This window comes from Rhincodon typus, chromosome 24, assembly GCF_021869965.1.
Source record: "Rhincodon typus isolate 14 chromosome 24, sRhiTyp1.1, whole genome shotgun sequence".
Taxonomy (NCBI): Eukaryota; Metazoa; Chordata; class Chondrichthyes; order Orectolobiformes; family Rhincodontidae; genus Rhincodon; species Rhincodon typus.
Window position 1 is genome coordinate 19,234,998 of NC_063355.1, and position 13,583 is coordinate 19,248,580.

Here is a 13,583-nt window from a genome sequence, read left to right on the forward strand (position 1 = left end):
TCCCCACCCCCGACCTCATCCCAAGACCAGCCCCCCACCATCCCCGCCTCATTAACCTGTCCATCTTCTTTCCCACCTATCTGCTCCTCCCACCTCACTGACCAATCCCCACTCCCACCTACCTACACTCACCTTTACTAGCTTCCTCACTCCCGACCTCTTCCCAAGACCAGCCCCCCACCATCCCTGCCTCATTAACCTGTCCGTCTTCTTTCCCACCTATCCGCTCGTCCCACCTCACTGACCAATCCCGACCACTACCTACCTGCACTCACCTTTACTAGCTTCATCCCCGCCTCCTTGACCTGTCTATCTTCTCTCCCACCTGTCCGCTCTTCCCATCTCACTGACCAATCCCCACCACTATCTACCTGCTATCACCACACCACCCCCTCTATTTATTTCAGAGCCCCCTTCCCCTCCCCCATTTCTGAAGAAGGGTCCAGACCCGAAACGTCAGCTTTCCTGCTCCTCTGATGCTGCCTGGCCTGCCGTGTTCCTCCAGCTCCACACTGTGTTATCCCAATTCTAGTATGTCCAGAAAATGAATAAAAATAAACACAATTAAAAGACAGCTAACAGTTTGACAGGATGCAACTGAATAGGTGAATTCTTGTGGTGCAGTGGTAGTGTTCTGCCACTGAGTCAGGAGGTCTATGTTGAATTCCCAACTGGCTCCAGAAATGTGCAATAATGTGCTCTGAACAGGTTGATTAGAAAATAAAAATATAGTTGAACAAACAATACAAATATTATGATCAAGTGACATCTCATTGAGGCAGTAAGTGGTATTTCATTCAAAATGGGAACTTTGACTGGAAGCTCACTGAGACAATCCACAGCATACAGATTGGGGGAAAATCTATTGGTCAGAATACAAAGACCTAAGAAATCAAATGAAACACTTTAATTTTCTTTCTAACTGAATAATTTGATATATAGTACAACCGTTGTTCAGAAAGGAATCTAGTATATTTTCATGTTGTCTTTCACTTGCTAGTGCTACAACTCAAGAGAAGAATATGATCACATTCTTTCCCTTGAGAACATGGTAAGGATTCCTTTCCTATGGATCTTGTTTTGGTGTAATCAGAAAATCCCTAAAGAATTGATTATTTTGTATGGTTTCTTTTCCAAAATCCAATGTTTTGTCGATTCAAAATCAAAGAATCCGTTTGGAGGCACTGCTTCCTTATTTCTGCAATGTTTCTTTTCTTAGATTCTTATCAAGGCTCTATTCCATCTGGCTAACACATAGGATTCTGTTTCAGCATCCACAGAGCCTGTGTTTGGTCAAGCTACTGCTGTGTTCTTTATCAAAGAAGTGAAGGTTTCATCTCAAGTCCACTTATTTAAAAATAGACAAAGTTCCTGAACTAGAGATAACACAATGTGGAGCTATAGGAGCACAGCAGAGCAGGCGGCATCAGAGGAGCAAGAAAGTTGGCATTTTGGGTCAGGACCCTTCTTCAGAAGAATGAAGATTTCCGAAGAAGAGTCCCGACCCAAAACGTCAACTTTCTTGCTCCTCTGAGGCTGGCAGGGGCCTGCTGTGTTCCCCAGCTCCACACTGTGTTATCACTGACTCCAGCATCAGCAGTTCTTACTATCTCAAAGTTCCTGAACTATCTTTGTTTTCTTTCTGTGAACAATAGGATTAATTTTGGAATAATCAAAGGCCAAGTCTAACAATGAGTGTGGGTTGATCAGAAATGCACATTTTTCTTATTCTTTCATGGGATGTGGGCATCACTGGCAAGGCCAGCATTTGTTGCCCATCCCTAACTGTCTTTGGGAAGGTGCTGGTGTGCAGCGTTGTTGAACCGTGGAGCCCATGATTTTCTAACTACCACAAGTTTTCTCGAAACATAACTTTCAATTCGACTGAGCAAAACACAGTATGCAGAATGTTGATAATTTAAGGTTGTCCTTGCACTAAAAAAAATTGAAAACAATAAAAAAAATGGAATTTTATCAGGAATTTCTACTCTGATACATGGGCAAGGGTGTTGTCAAACGTGTTGCCTTGGAAAGTTGGTGAGTGAAGGTTGGTGTCTTCACGGATTTTGGAAGTTGTGGGGAGGAACCAAATAGCTCTTCTCCCCGCTTCTCCCCATGCAGCATGATGGTATCCTCTGGATAACTTGCAATACACTAATAACTGGTGGACCTTTGAGAGCAGGGTGTCTAAGTTTTCTTTGGTTAGAGAGTTTACAGCCAGCAAGAACCACCGTTAATTTCCTGTCTGAGTAACACACTATACTGACTTGGAAATATATTGTTATTGCCACTGTCAAAATTCTAGGTGTTCTTAACAGCACTAGAGGAGTCTCTTCATTGCATGGAGAGCAACTGTTTGAGAAAGTGGCCCACTAACACATGTTCAGGAACATTTAAAGCAGGGCTTCATAAACTGTGGGGTGTGACCTCCCAGTGGCATCATCAGCCAAACGTTTGGGATCACGATCTTCAAACCAGCAACAGCTGTCATGGAACTTCAACCAAATGCTAAAAGTTGTGAGACCTTTTTAAATCACACAGATTATTGAAAGTGTGTGCAGCCTAACAGCCCAAATTCTGGCCTGAAATGGGAAGATTTTTATATTAAAACTCTTGTAGGTGCAACAGCTTTCTTCCCTGCTACTTTACAGGTCTCACTCCCCCTCCCTCACCTGCTCTCACTTGGCAACCCTTGAGCATGAAAATGGGGTCATGATGGGAACAGTTTTGGGAGCTACTGATTTAAGCATTGACAGTAGCAATGTCTATATCCTGTGAATGACATTTCTGAAAACTCACCCTGAGGCCGTTGGCAGATTTCTGTACAAAAACTGCCTTTACAGCAAAGTTTTTAAAATTTGTGCTAAATATTGCAGAAACTGGAGTTGTGCTAGTTGTGATACATTGTAGTGCATATGGACAAATTGTGCTGAAAAATGACACAATTGAGACGAAATTTTGCATCTTAGTATTTAATAATACTGGATATGGAGAATAGGGTTTTGTTACAGGGAAGGATGTATTGCATTTTGGTAGAACCACAATAGTCCTTGGCTTTAAGAGGCCTCAGGGATGTTAAAAGCTTTTGTGGCACTAAGTAAAAGCATTGCAGTAGCTCTAGTGGAATTTGGCAACTTTGGGGAGGAGCTGTGGCATCACTGTGGAGAAAAATGTGGGGATTTCGTCAAATTGTGAAGGAACATCTTAGGATCTGACAGAAATAGGGAATGGTTTCTGAGTTTTGCCTCATATTTGTGAATGGTGAGGGAAAGAGAAAGTCTTATGCCTGACAGTACAGGGTCTGGCAACTCAGGTTTGCAATGTTTCTGAGAGATTTTCGGACACTACAACTTTCTTTGTTGGAAGGGCAACAATAACAGCAATACCAGTTTGTGATATTCCTTAGTTTGAGAGAATATTGCTGCTTTTTATTAGATTTGTTTCATTGCCAACAGAGGAACAGCAATAGATATTGTTGTGTTGTAATTTCAATCCTGTGGTTTGGATTGACCTGATTTTGTCCTGTTTTGCACTGTCATGAAATTGGGCATTATTTCACTACAAGGAAATACATGTCATCCATGGTCAATTTTTAATGTTTGGAAACATTTATTTGTTAACTTCTTGAAGAAAGGATCAGGATGATTTTGGGGTCTTACTGAGACGCATGCATATTTAACCTAACTGCTCTGAGTCTTCATGCACCCAATATTATTTAGACTCCTGAACCATGTTCCATGTGTTTCAAGGGATTAAGTAGCTGGAATGACTTCTTGAATTGGTTTTACAAGCTGTTCTCTTTAATAATGGAACTGGAACAGCAGAGGCTTAAAGTGAGATTCAATGACGGAGGACAGATGCTCATTTGCCATTTTGCCTAATTTATATTTGATCTCCTCCATGTTTATCCACTGCTGTTAGGCAGGAATTTTGGCCTTACATTCCCTTTGACAAGACCTTGTAGAAGTCACTGCAAATTTGGGGGCTTTTGTGCAGCATTGGCAGTGCCCCTGGCCCTGAGCTAGGAGGCTCTGGTTCAAGTCCTTTGTGCTCCAGAAATGTGTAATTGCACTTCTGAACAGGCTGACTAAGGAAAGTCACTGCAAATTCGGGTGTAATCAGGATCTGGAAAATTCAGGGCCACAAAGTTTTAACTCAATATTCCTGTTAATTAATACTTACTTATAGCTGCATGTACCAGCAGTGAATTCTGATCAAGGATTTGCCTACTAATGCAGCAGTAGTGAGCAGAATAGTTGTTTCAAAACAAGGTAAACCAGAGAATAAACAATCAAAGCATTATAAAGTCCCCTGGGGATCATTGGCTGGGTTACTACGACCTGTGTTATGCGTTCGATTTGTGGAATTTATTTTAAACATCATTGATGTTATAATAAATACATTCTGTTTGAAACCATGATAGCATTGAACTCCTTTATGTTTCATTGTGTAAATATTGCATAATGCTTAAAGAAAACAACATTTCCCACATCTATAGCTTATGCATTACATTCTTAATATTATAATATTGGCAAGATATTCAGTTAGTGTGTTCCAAAAGCTTGAAAACCAATTTGCCTTTACATGAAATTGGTATATCCTGGTTGAAAATTTGAAAGAAAGTACACAAAATCTGCTGATGTAGCTAATGCAAATCAAGTTAGTTTGCTTTTTAAAAATGTTTTGGCCTGCTGAAATTTGAACAATTTACTGAACGTTGTCAATGTATCATTGAAAATGAGAAGACAGGAAAGTATTTGATAGGTAACACAACAATCTCAAGAATTTGTGTTATGCATTTCAAATGAGCTGATTCAGTTGTGATTCAGTTTTGCATGAATAACTGAGAGAAACACTGAGCCAGCTGAGCTTAAACTCAAATCCTAGGATTGCCTAACTTCATGATGCTGCACTGTGGTCCTGGTTGTAAATTAATGCACAATTCTGGAACATGATCCCACTGTGACTGAGGAATGCACTAAAACCCACCAGTATGAAAATGGTGGAATACTCTAATGTCAAGTGAAGCTGGGTTTAAGAGTTGCTCATGAGATCTGTTGGATCTTCTGGATTCTTTATCAATTTATAACCAAATCTTATTCATGTTTTGAGACTTCTATTATCCGTACCTTTCTTCTGTGCTCTGAAACATTAAATATTTACCTTCTGAGATGCAGATTATGCATTTCAGATTGAGTAATTATTGCCATTATTGCTAGGCAAAGTGCAGATGATGAACTGTCTTTAGAAGAGTTAGATCGTGTCAACTGTTCATTTTTCTCAGGTCACTGCTGCAATATAACCTCAAAATGATCCAGTTTATATAACAAGTTCTACCACAAGCTACTGAGTGGTGAACCTTATTGTAACAGTGGTTAACTTGAAGGGGAAAAACAGAATCTTATTTTTCTTTCCTGTGAATATCTAGTTAATGTCTGGGGTTGTCCTTTTGGAGGTTATGAGCAGGAGAGGGGGCTTGCCATAGAAACTTACATTGTAAAAATCTATGTCATTTTGTATTAAAGAGCTGCTCCTCCAATCACAGGTTCTGTCTTTTTCTTGCTTCTTCAATCACAGGAAGTGTCGGGTGGAGGGAGGGTGTGCCATGTGTAGGGGGTGGTGGGGAAGATCTGTGTGCCAAATACATTCGGTGTTAGGGCAGAGTGGGAGAGAGAGAAGAAGAAACTGCAAGGAAAGGTGGAAATGGGTACACAAGAAAAGCGAGAAGGGGTGTTTAAGGAGGGTTTTGCAAGGAGAGGGAAGTAGGTGGCCACAGGGAATGTAAGAAGGGGCTGCAAGTGCACGGATGTAGAGAAGGAAGCTGCAAATATGAAAACGATGAAAAGCAGGCTGCAAATGTGAGAAAACAGATTTACACCTGTCTGCAAAGAAATACTCAGCTAATTAGGAGGTAAAAATATCTTGAAATTACTGAGGTAATGAATTCCTTGAAAGTGAATGTGAAGTCTTCAGCTTGGTGCTGCACATGATCAGGCACTTTGCTATTGCAATGAACAATGTGTCAATTATTAAATTTAAATCTAGGATTAAGTTTGAATATGTAATAAACTGCCCAGTTAAAATGCTCCATCTTTGTACAAATGGGAGGGAAACACATTAGCTGTGACCTTATAAGTCTATTAAAACTAGAGGGTTTAAGGTGAGCGGGGAAAGATTTAAAAGGGACCTGAAGGGCAACTCTTCACAGAGAGGATGGTGCATATATGGAATGAGCTGCCAGAGGATGTGGTAGAGGCAAATACAATTACAACCTTTAAAAGACATTAGGACAGGTACTTGGATAGGAAAGGTTTAGAGGGATTTGGGCCAAACGTAGACAAATGGATTTAGTTTAGTTTAAGGATCCTGGTCAGCATGGACGAGTTGGGCCACAGCGTCTGTTCCTGTGCTGTATGTCTCTATGACTCTATGAAAATGTGGTCAAGATGATGGATTTTATTGCGGAGAAGTGACTGTCAGTTATTTGGAAAAAAATGTTTGAGCATTATCTTCCAAACTTCTGAATGACATTGACAATGGCAAGTCAATTGGCAAAATGTGCTGACATTGGCAGAAATGATACCTTTGCTGCCAGGAAAAGATATTTGATTCTGCAACTAAATTTGGAATAGTGAGACAACATTCTCTTTAGTGAGTGATCACAGGGCTATTTACAAACATTAGTATTCCATTAGTACCTAATCTCACCTCACTGATGTGCAATTTCACATCTTCCCACCCACCAGAGAGAATTCTTGACATGAAGGTCAGAATTGGTGTCTGATAATTCCAACTGACTATTCATTTCCCTGGGTTTCCATTTTGGACAGCTCCGCAGATGGTGATTGTCTCTAAGTCCATCCTTGGAGGCTGCAGTGAAACTCCTCCTACCACTGGGGCTAACAAGGGACATAGGGACATTGGATTTCCATGCAGGCTATTTCTGGGACTTTGTACCCATACAATCCAGACACAGAATGCTGCAAGACCCGCGGAATCTCTGCTCCAGAAACTGGAGTCTGCATCAAAGTTATGGGATGGATGATGGTGGTCTGTGAGAGCATTGTGCCAAGTAAGAACTTGAGGACTTTTATTAGATAGAACAACACCTGTGGTCCTTGTATGTTGTTCATCCTCTGACGGGTGCCTACTGGCACCACCCTGTCTTCTTGTGAGGAAGGGCAACCTGGAGTGTGGTTGAAGTCCTATCACCTTGTACTATGCCATGCAGGTCAGTGCCCTTATCCAGCAGATACTGAGAATAGCAGGTGCAGCTGCCATTCTCCTGCTCCTATGATGCTGCTTGGCCTGCTGTGTTCATCCAGCTCTACGCCTTGTCCATGGAGGCAGCCAGGTGCTTGCATGCTAGAGGTAGTATGGTTCATCCTCTCAGCTTCTCTGCAAAATGAGGAGCTATCTCGTCTCTGTCCACCCACTGCAGGGAAGTTCCTGAAAAGCTTCTGGACTGACAACACTTGATCTGAAGGACAATTACATTTAATTATGGTTTGAAGAGGTCCTGGAAGTAACAGGATTTGTTGCTGGTCAGTAGAAGATAACGTGATCTGGGTCTCATTGGGGCATACTGCAAAGCTGAATGAACTGAGAAAAGCCTGAGAAAGCTGCCTAGAGTGTACAGAGAGAATCTCTCCATGAAACTGGCTGATATTGACGCTTAGATGATTTCTGGAAAATATTGGCCCTTTGTTGCTAATCAATGCTTGTTGTCTGTGTCAACTTAAATAATGTAGTGTCCAGGAAATTAATGCTTTCATTCTGGAAAATAAAATTGACCTCAGCTTCAGATCATCCAGGGTTATTAATCAATTGAAACGAATTCTACTCATCATTGTTTAGCTGACTGTATAACCGCTGGAAGGTATTCATTCAGGAATACACAAAACGTATTAGAAGCATTGGTATGGAAGGTTGCATCTCCAGAACTTGCATTGGAGAGGGAGAAGTTTGGAGAATGGGATGTAAAGAAATCATGATGAGATGGCTATAGGACTCAGTGAACCCTAAATCCCTAAAAACGAGAAAGTGAAGTCAAGATGAAGATTCATTGCAGATTGGGTGATCATTTTGTCGAATACCTCCATTCAGTCCACAAACATGATCCCCAGCCTGTTATTGGGATTTTCCACCTTGCTCCCATGCTGACGTCATTGTCCCCAGACTCCAATGAAGCTTAACACACATTTTACAAATAGTACTTCATCTTTTGTAATGTATTTTACAGCCATAAAGATCAACATTGAGTTCATCAAGTTCAGACTGTAACTGCTGCTCCTACTTGTTTCCTGTTCTTGGGCTGGTTTTGATGTCACTCTTTCGGTAGATCCTTTTATTTTCTTGCTTTCAGACAGCAATGTTTCATCATTTTTCAAATCAGACCTGCTCTGAATACACCTTCATTTCCTTTAAATTCCATTGCCACTCCTCCTGCCCTGCGTCGCCAACTCTGTTGTTATCATAGAATCATAGAGTCATAGATTTATACAGAAGAGATGGTGTAGGGAAGTGGTGGTTAATAGAGGTTGGAGATTGGCAAGGACAAAATCTGTTACTTAATTTCTCCTGTTTTCCTCTCTATTGAAGGTCTTTCCTTTTGTTCATTTTATCTCCTGTATTTCACTTGCTTACTGTGTTAGATTTCTAAGTTTTTCCAATTCTAATGACAGTTAATTGTACTGCAATGTTCATCCTTGTTTCTCTCTCCACAGATCCTGCCTGACCTGCTGAGTATTTCCAGCATTTCCTGTTTCCATTTTAGATTTCCAGCATCTGCGGTACTTTGCTGCTCTGCATAAAAATGGGATTTTTTTTGCATCCTTGTAAATGAATAGTATTTGCTATGAAGTAAGGATCGATGTTGACTATCAAAATAACTGGTGAATTAGCAGAGTAATATACTTATTTGATGCTTGGTTTCAAATAGTTTCATGTGTTGCTTTTAGTAATATAAATGTTCCTGTGAATAATCAGCTCTTAAAGCAGACAGCTAATGAAAATTGCTTTCCTTTCAAACTAACTGAATGCAGTGGATTAACCAATGCAGAGTCCAAATAGTTGAATGAATTCCTTTTTCACTTATTTAACTCATTCAACTTAATAATTTTAACTCATGGAACGCACATATGCTTATTGCACTTGGTAAACATGTAGAACGTAACAAGAAAATTTCAGGAAGCAGCAATATCCCTGAGAATTAGGATTAGATCACTCAGGAATGGAAATTTACCCCTGGAAATCCCTCAGCAGCTGAATGAGTAGTTGAGCCATATGAAGCGATAAAGCAGGATGGTTTATATTCAACTCTAGATGCAAACACAGCTTAGTAGAATCATAGAATCCATACAGACTGGAAGCAGGTCATTTGGCCCATTGAGTCAACACCAACCCTCCAAAAAGCATCCCACCCATACACAGCCCCTACCCTACTCCTGCAACCTTGCACTTCCCATGATTAACCCACTAGCTTGCATTTCCCTGGACACATTCGGCAATTTAGCATGGCCAATCCATTTAATCTGCGCATCTTTGGACTGTGGGAGGAAACCGGAGCACACAGATGAAACCCGCACAGGTACGGGGGGGAATGTGCAAACTCCACACAGTCGCCCAAGGCTGGAATTGACTTATTAGCTCATCCTAGCCAAAATAGTGGCAAGAGGGCTAAGGTCATCCGGGATCCCTGGGCTATGAATAGGAATCTCCAGCCAGGATATCAGATAGGATAGATTGCATTCACTGCCATGCCCATACTGGTGAGGAGCCAGCAATGGACTATTTCGTTTCACAGACCATAAGGGATAGGAACAGGAGCAGGCAGTTCGGCCCCTCGAGCCTGCACCACCATTCAAGAGGATTGTGACTCATATGGCACTCCTCATGTCCACTTGCCTGTGTTTTTCCCAGAACCCTTGATTCCCCTATTGATTTGCAATCTATCCACCTCAGCCTGAAATATACAGAAGGACCTGGCCCCCATAGCTCTCTCTGGCAACGAGTTCCAAAGACTCACAAATCTCTGAAAGAAGAAATTCATCCTCAACTCAGATTTAAATCAGCACCTCTTCATTCTGAGACTATGCTCTCTGGTCCTAGACTCTCCCAAGAGGGGAAACATCCTCTCAGCATTTACCTGGCAAGCCCTTTATGAATCTGATTTGTCTAAATGAGATCACTTCTCATTCTTCTAAACTCCAATGACTGGAGTCCCATTCTGTTTAAACTTTACTCGTAAGACAATCCCTCCAATCCGAGGGGAATCATCTTAGTTAATAGGCACCATTGGAACTATACTTCACTGCACACTTCACACTACCCACCTACACTTCAACACAGACTTAATGCTTTCAACAGGCAAGAGAAGCGAAAAGCGGAAAATAAATAGTTACAACTTTGTGGCGAGAGTGAGAGTGGATTCAAATTTACGTTGCAAACCAGATGAAGACAGTTTTCCTAATTAGTTTGCAAACTAAATACATGCAAAGTTTGTAAAAATATTGGGCACTGCCTGCAATTTGGGACAACTTTGACTAACATTTGTTGTTGATTTAGCTTCAAAGCTCTGAAATTGATTTGAATTTCTACAAAATATGCTCATTATTGGAACTTCTAATTTTTATTGATTGTTTTAAATATGTCTGTGTCTAGTTAGATAGTTTGTTGGTGATCTGTGCTACAGGATGTGAAATTGAGGGAGCAATATTATAGGGCAGGACAAAATGTCTGTCAGCAATTCTGTGAATCCCCAACACTAGCAGTAATAGAATGGACTAGTAAATGGTACAGTTGACTGGTTTGCTTTCAAAATCAGTGGCAGACCAGTGATCCAATTCTTAGTTCATTGCCTTTGGTAGCATTCAGTCCATATGAATGACTTTTCTCTTTTAAATCATTGGAGGGTTGAAAAAATGACCTCAATCCATCTGTTCAGGACATTAAACACGTATTCACTAAGTAATACCGAAATTCGATTTCGGTACAACCAAGAATGTTTATGTTTAATTTATAAAAGCAGTCACTTTGTCTGGTTGTGCTCTTCCACAATTCAGTCCTTGCTGTTGTTTATGTGATGTTCAGTAATGGTATTGTGCTGTACGGTTCAGCACAGGAATTAATTATGAACATGCACAAGGACAAATGAATAAGGATCAGGTGTAGGCCACTTGGCCCCTTGAATGTCCTCTGCTGTTTGATATGATCATGGCTGATCTGATTGCGGCTTCAACTTCACTTTCCTGAACGCGCCCTCTGTACATGTTGACTCAGTCATCAATCAAAATTCTATCTAACTTAGCCTTCAAAGTATTCAGTGACCCTGCCACCCTGCTGTTTAAGCAATAGAATTTCACAGACTAATGATCTTCTAAAAGAGAAAACAATGCATTCCAATTTATTTGTGGAAGGAATTACATAAAATATATAGATCAGAGACGAGCCATTTGGTCCCACCTAGTCCATGCTGGCACTTTACTCTCATCAAACCTCTGCCCTCCGTCTGAATAAAACTGTATCAACGTAACCCATTATTCCCTTTGATCTCCAATGTTCATCCAGTTTCCCCTTAAATGCATCACTGCATTTAATCATCCTTGGGGGAAAGATGCACATTCTCACCACCTTCTGGATCAAAATTTCTTCTGAATTTCTGAATGACTAGGTAGCCACTTTGCAGGACATGAGCCTGACCTCCCTGTTGCTTGCCATTTCAATAAACTGCCTTGCTCACATTTCTACCCTGGACATGTTGCAATCTTCCAACAAAGTACAGCACAAGCTAAAGGAAGAATATCTTATTTTCCAATAAGTCATTTTACAGCTTCAAGGTCTCAACATTGAATTTAGTAACTTCAGAAACTGACCACTTTATGTCTGTTCTATATTTTTTCTAAACATTCTCTCTAAGCCCCCTTTTCCCCACAGCAGTACTGTGTTTGTGTGTTGTTTACTTTACACTTTGTCAAATTCTCTCCCTTTCACACTTAAATTTATACTCTTTTTTCATCTCTTTTTTCTCCACCCTTTGTCTTCAGCACAGGGCCTTCAGGCCATTATCTTCCCTCCTGCTTCTCCTTTGTTTCTGTCAAAAATATAAACAAGAACTTGTTTTCCAACATCTTTTGGTTCTGAATGGGCATATTAGGCTCGAAACAGAACTCTGTTTCTCGATCCACAGATGCTGCCACACCTGCTTAGTTTCTCCAGCATTCTCTCTCTGTTTGCTTCCGAAGTTCATATTTGATTTCCTGGTGATGAAGACCTCTAGTTTTCCTCTTTGTCAGAAATGGAAACACTCTCTCTGACCACTCTGTCAAAACCTTTCAGATTTTTAAATGCCTCTTCCAGATCATTCCTCTGCCTTCTCTTTCCTAGCCTGCTCATACCTATCCAACAGGAATAGACTTTGAATTCAGATATCATCCTTATCTGTCTTTTTTGTGCCATCTCCAATGTATCTAAATGCTTTTTATAACACAGCAACCAGAAATCTCCATTCCAGGTTGTAGAATTGCTCCACCTTTCAATTTTATCTATTTAGAAATAAACCTATGGGCTTGATTTGCTTTCTTTATTATCCTATTATTTTTATTTTATTTATGCAATTTATTTTTTATGGATTTTCATGTAAAAAAACTGCATTTTTGTGCAGTTTCAGTTTTAAATTCTCTTCTTTCAATTAAAACAATTTTGGTACAAATTTGGAAAGGCTGGCATTATTTTCTTCAAACCATCAGCAATGACCACAAGATGGCAGTCAGTCAAAGCATTAAAGAGTAATAACCTTGGGGTGAAGTTTTAAGGCTTAGCTCGTTAAAATTATACAACAATTATGACGTAGATCCCTGGTGCAGGCATCATCTTGTAAACTTTACATTACTTGGTTTGAGCAAATTCTACTATTTATTTGCAATATCTCACTGATGCTGCAACATGTATAGTGAATCCCCATAAGATATACTGTACTGCACTGCATTAGAGCTTTACTGTCATTCATGAAACTTATATTAAAAATATATTTGGAATACCGTCATTTTCCAAGAAATTAATTTATATGCTAAAATATTTTGACATATAAGAATCGGCCTAGATGCGAAAGATGGAGTCTGAAGATTGGCGACTTTAATATGGGTTGGGTCCAATGTAGACGGCAGCAAGCTGGTGCAGGAGGGTTGGCATGTTATTGATGATGAGCTGGCACAAGACTGATGGACTCTCTTTAAGCTACATTTTTTTTTGTCTTATTCTTAAATCTATTCAAAATGGCACCAGATCATGGCAACAATGGAAAAGCATTTCAGTGTGTTTTACTGTTTTTCTCACCGTAAAGCACACGTGATAATAAAAATCATTCCATAAATTATTTCCTTCTTTGATAAATTATTGTTTAGTAAGTAGGCAAAACTGTGTTTTTTTTCCCCTATGTTGACCCTTTCAGCCATCATTGCTATGTGGTTCTGCGAAGATTGTATGAAACTAAATCACCACATCCACAGAAGTTTAATGCCCTGAAATATTTAATTCTTAGAGAGATTTGATCTTTGGAAATTAGGAATTGCTGGGTGAAAGAAGTA